This window comes from Marmota flaviventris, chromosome 4, assembly GCF_047511675.1.
Source record: "Marmota flaviventris isolate mMarFla1 chromosome 4, mMarFla1.hap1, whole genome shotgun sequence".
Classification (NCBI taxonomy): domain Eukaryota; kingdom Metazoa; phylum Chordata; class Mammalia; order Rodentia; family Sciuridae; genus Marmota; species Marmota flaviventris.
In genome coordinates this window covers 148761876-148768313 of record NC_092501.1, presented here as the reverse complement: position 1 = coordinate 148768313, position 6438 = coordinate 148761876, and positions in this window count along the sequence as shown.

Below are 6438 nucleotides of genomic sequence, written 5' to 3'. Positions count from 1 at the left end.
GGCTGGATTTGGCCTAAGGACCCATCACTTGCAAATCTATGATAAACAGCAGTATTAGAGAGTATAAATTCTATAGCATTTAGACTTGGTTTACAATCTCACCAGGAAGGTGAATTAAATTCTGCCTCAGTTTGCTGACTCCACAGATCCTTAGCTTTCTCATCTGTAAAATGTGTTTGTATTGCTTTTCTCAAAGGGTTCTTGTCAGAATTGTCAGCGTTTCAAAGTACCACACAAGGTCTCTTGAGAGTAGTAGTCAATGTATTCAAATTCCCTCTTGTTTTCTTGACTACTTCTTTGACTGACTTGAACAGATCTCTTACTTTCTCAAGAACTGAAAAGACAAAACCATTCTGAAGTTAAACATTAAGTCATCAAGTTTTCAAGTAACTTAAGTAAATGATTGGGATAATATGACAAAATAATTTCTTTTATATTTGAAATTAAAGTTCATATTGCTACAATTTTAATGTTACACCTTGGAATCATTATTAAAATGTTTATGTTTAAGTGAAAATAATTTTATTTTTGAATTTTAATAATGAACACTTCATTATTAAATGTCACTCCAGTGATGTATGTTTATATATCAATGTCTGTGTCAGGGATATAACTCTGCTTTTTATACTCCGAAGGTTTATACTGTTGACCAAGGTCACAAAGATCCATAGGAAAAATGAATCACTTCTAGGCATCTGCATCCAATCAGTCCTCCACATGAGGCTTTTAGTTAAGCTAGAATTCTAGGACAGTAGCCCTGCAGGAACCTGATCAGAATTTACATGTCCTGAGTTTTCACTACCTGCCTTCCCATCTTCTCAACATACAGAAAACTTTCTTGCTGGAAGAGTGGTTTGTTTATTTGTATTTTGTAAAAAGAAAAGCTCCTCAGTCAAATTTGGTATCATTAGAAACAGGGGCAAGGCACAGAGAGAGAGAGAGAGAGAGAAAGAACTTGTGGAGGTCAATGGCAATACTTCTGTTTAGATTCCTCTTAAACAAGAAGTTATTTTGTTTCAAAATCTATTCCAGATGTGGAGGATTATTACCAGGGAGTTTTCTCCAGGGCTATAGTCTGAATTTTGAGATTTTTTTTTTCAGTCTTTGATACCAGAAACAGTTATTGAGCATCCACCTAGCTAGGAAATGGCCGTGTGCTGTGAGGTTTGAAAATGATGAATGCCGCTCCTCATCTTTAAGGAGGTACAGTATAATACACAAGACAATGTAAGACAGGTGCACACATAGGTACACACCACAACAGTAAGTAAGAGGTTTGTAAAGGAAGTGAAATGTCCTATTGGAAATTATACAATCATGATATCATTTATGATTTCAGAGGTCAGGAAAGGCTTCATATGTAACTGAAATTGCATTATAAAATTTTACCAGAGTACAAGGAATAAGTAACTAGACATTTCTTTATAAGTCAGAATTGTTCATAAATTTCAGGCTTACATCATGATATTAAAGTGTTAGGTACATGTTGATTGAAAAAGTTCAAGTTATTCACCTATGGGTAATATTCATAAACAATGTAATATATTTGAAGGTGAAAGCTTTCCTAAAATATACTCTTTTTAATCTTATTGAAGTATATAGCTGTGGAACCCAAACTTTCCTTAGGAGCAGTCATAATGCAAATGCATATTTCTCAAAGGAATCAAGTCCCATGTTGTATTTAGATTTCTCCCCCTAAATGAAGGATCAATCACGGTGAATTCCATTTCCTCTGTCATTAAACATAAAGGGAATAAAAAATCAAAGTTTTCTTTAAGAAAAATTCACTTATATCTGTAATATATGAAATAAAAGAAATAACTTTCAAAATGCTTACAAAGTACGCAGAAAAACCTAAATAGATTGTTTGTAACATGTTTTGTTAAATATTATACCTTTCAAGCAAGAATTACCTTCTGGGATATAAATAATGTACATAAACATTGTAGTTTAATAGTTAATTAATGATTCAATTATTAATGATTTAATTACTGATTAATTATTATTAATAATTGATATTTATATCAGGAAAATTAGACACCAAAGGAGTATTTCATTGATTCTAAAATTATTATCAATTTCTTTTTAGTTTTTATCACTTCAAATTATTTAGCAAGGAATTTGGGTCATTTTTTAAAAGTCTAGTTTCATTACACATGAAAATTAGATAGGCTTAGTTCAAGTTAGTCATGAGCAGATGATGAACTATTTAATCCATAATAAAATAAATTTTGTCTCTCTCCTGATGCTCATTTCAAATTTTACTGAAGGGACTTTAATTGTAGAGATATACTAAGTAGAAATTCAAATTACCACTCAGAAATCCTTTAGCATGCCAAGGTTTTAAAGAAGCAAATATTTGAATAATATATATGGAACTTGATTTCAATAACTATTTGAATTTAAAAGACAAGTAAGTCAAATGAAAAGGAATGGAGAATTACCTGGTACTTTTCCTTATTTTGCAACTTTAAAATTTTAGATGCAATAATGTTTTTCTATTTGATTAAGAGGAACACAATTTATAAGTAATTCCTTTAGGAAGACGTTTTTTAGGAAGAATATCCTAACATTAAATAGGAAGGAGTGGGATCTTTCACACTGAGCAATTCTCTTCCATTAAGCACTTTTTCTGTCCTTTAAGACTATTCACTATTTATCCAAAGATACAATGAATGGTCAGAAAATTCTATGTTTCTAACCTTGTAGCTTTTTAACTAGTAATGCTTTTTATTTCTTTCATACCTATTGGTATTGGGAAATTTTCTTTAATAATCTGAATTAATTAATTCTACAGTAAATCTGGAAAAAATGATCTCAACCATCCATCCAATTTGTTGAGTATAACAGATTCACTTTTAGTATGTCTGTCACATAACATCTATAATGTCTTCTGAATGCATCAATTTGGAAATTTAATTGTAATTATTTATAATTTTTGCAACTTTGACCTATTGCCACCTGAGGTAATTTTTATCTAAAAACAGATTTATAATGACTCAAATATTAGAGATGGAGGTCAAGGATTATCTCTGTTACTAGTACTACTACAACTTCCATAATAAATAATTAATACTATTGCTAAATAATACTTTTACAACAAATACTCTTTTAAATCCTTTAAATATGTTCTTTCTAATCCTCAAAATAACCTTATCAGAATGATTGAAAGATGGCATGATGACCTTATTTCTTCAAGTTAGTCATGAAACACAGAGAAGATAATTTGGAAATCATCAGACAATGGTAATGCTGGAGGCACGATTCTGAATGAAGCAATCTGGCCCCAGAGTCTATGCGCTATCATTCTGCTACATGTTTATCTGTATTTACTCAGTATAATAAAAATACATGCATCACCCGAATTAGCCACTGACACAGATACATAGATGCTCACTTATAAATGAGGACAGGTTTCCTTAAAATGAGAAAGGTTATCCCTAGGGCACCTCAAATATAATAGTGAAAGTTACAAAAGACAGAATATGCAGTAAAAATTGTTTTGATAGAAGTATGTACAGGGTACAATGGGAATATAATAAATAGATAGCTTATTTAGCTTTTGTTTAGGAGGGAAAAATCAGAAAAGTTTTCATAGGGACATGAATTTATAAACTGCAACTTAAAGTCAAATTAGTGTTTATCAGGAGGATAGGAGAGAATAGTTCAAAAGAGTTACCACATGAGTAAATGCATAAAGAAACAAATCCCGAAGAAATTGCAAGAGGTTTCTTATGGTTGCATAGAAGAGTGTGAAGGCTGAAGACAATAAGAAATGATGTGACAGTGATAAAGAGAGAGTCTGAGAGGAAGACACACAGCATATTAAAGAATTTGAAATTTTCTTATAGAAATTGAAAACTTACAGAGGGTTTTAGGCCTTAAAGTTCTGTGTTTGAATTCTGGGCTCAACACTGTGTGATTCTGTCTCAGTTCTCTCAACTGTGAAGGGCTGGTTATTAGTACTTACCTCATGGTCTGTTAAAAGAAGTGAGAAAATCATCTGTAACATATCTGATTCCTTATCCACCAGATGATGGAGGAACGACAAGAAGCAAGGAGTGCACAAGTTTATACCTGTGTATGCAGGGGCAGGGCTCATGGCTTTAATGGTTGTAGAGTGGGTGTGGCAATTGATGGGGTAGTCCACAACTTCAGATTTTTCCTCCTTATTATGAGTATGGCAGGATTGCATTTACTTACCCTCTTTGAACTCAAATATGGTCTTGGAATTCCTGGTCCAGTGAGATATTAGCAGAAGGGATAGGTGTAGGTTTAGATGGGAGCACTGAATTTTCATAGACCATGCAGCTCTCTTTCCACCTGCTAGCTTGCATGAAGGCTTTCATGGAGGTAGAATTCTGAGTCCTTCTGAGATCTCACATGTTCATTAGCACTACCATCAAATCCCACTGTACATGTGTATGGGAGAGAAAGAAATTCTTATTGAGATAAGTCATTACAAATTGGGAAGTTGTTACCAAAGCACAACATCTCCCTTCAACTGATATGTAGCTGGTCAGAGTCTATCTGATGTTGGGGTTTCATGGAATTGGGGTTGCCATAGAAAGATGCTCACCTGGGGGTAAGGAAAAGGAGAATTTTTTTTTTTTTTTTTGTCATTGAACGATAACTGGAAACTTGAGTTTTAATGACCACAAAATTTAAAGGACCCGTTTTGAAAGGCTTGCTCCAAAAATGACTATAATAGCACACTAGAAAAATTTAAACCAGTCACTGACTGTTGTGGGTTACCCTGATATGATTGATAACATGTATCTGAGAACTATCTTCTTGCATTAATCTTGTTTTAAAATGCAGAGATGGTATCAACAAGGTATTTGGCATATAATTTAAGCTCAAAAATGTTAATGCCTTATCATTTATTTTTTTTATTTTATAAAATCCTGCATTGTTTTATGCATTTGTCAAAGGATTGATATCTTTTGACCTGAATAACCACAAATATGATACCAATGAAATCATTAATTTCTTCAATTCAGTGCTCCAATAATTAAGTATTTCCCCTGCAAGCATAAATGTGAGGAGCATTCACTTCCTTTGTTGATTATTCAGTGTGAATAAGGCCTGACTTCTTGGTTCTAACTTAGAAGCACCAAATACTTCTTCATCCCACAGTTTTATCCCTGTGTTGCTGCATTTGTATGGATGTCAACTGAATGTTTTCAAAAACAGAATTTCATTCTGTGATTATGTGGAGACAGACACTTTGACAATATTAACTTGTGCTACTGGTTGACTCTGATGACTGGGGGCGGGGAGGCTATGATAGGCTGTGCATCTGACTAAACTGTTTGGTTTGGGTATGTTTTTTAATAACATCGACTGTTAGGAGACTATAAAACAACTAACAGAATATTCTATAGCCTAATCTCTAGAATAGATTGTGAAATAACATCTAGTGCATGGGGGTAAGACACAAGTTGTGATAGGTACAAAAAACGTGTGTAGGTATACAGAGGAAGGGATTGTCATCTGAAGATTTGTCACAGCCAGGTATTCAGTGATCAAGATAAAATACACCTCATAAGTAACTGGCACCAGAGTTCAATCATTTCCTTCACCCATACCACCCATTCCCTCCTCCCCTTTTTTCCCTTCTTTTTGGAAAGGAACTGAACAGGAGAGAGTTTGAAGTTCTGTACAATTTAATCATGCTGACCCAGCATTTCCAAGGACCTATGGAATGCTCTCCTAGGGATAAATAGATGAATAGACATAATCCAGGAGTTCACCAAGTTTGAGCATCATTGTTAAGTAATGTCAAAGATTATTCCAGCACAGGGTTTTGGAAAGAATGTAGACAGTGCATGGAGTACTAACAGGTACAGTCTGAAGTATGTTATCTGAGGAGCCATCACATCACACAGTTAAGAGGAGCCTGAGCATGCACCTTGTCAAATCTCTTTTCCAGGATTTAGCAAATTTTATTTGAACATTTCCAAATGCAGACTTGAGAACATACCATTTTTCAAGTTTGGGGTAGGATCATCAGGCAATCTATTAACTTGAATTTTCCATTTAGTAATCTTTTTCCCACTAAGGAAAGGTTCTAGATACATTAGTTATACTATTCGAAGTCTTATTATTAAATGTATTTTAATGTTTAATAAATTGATTTCAATCAGTTCTTCCATGGCAAAAGTGATAATATGGCTAAAATCAAAAGTTGAATAGATATTCCTTTCTATGAATTATTTTTACATCTATTTTAGGTTAAGAAGATCACCTTCTGGATGTAATGGCCTTTCAGCAGAAAAATAGCAGTGGAATTGTCTGAACTCTATGCTAGGAGTATTGGCTTGGAACCTGAGGACCATAGGTCTTACCTAACTAGGATCTCGAATACTGGGCATTCCAGATATCATTCATAAAACTCTTTAATGTGGCAGGTGCAAAAATAGTAGCTTATTCTGT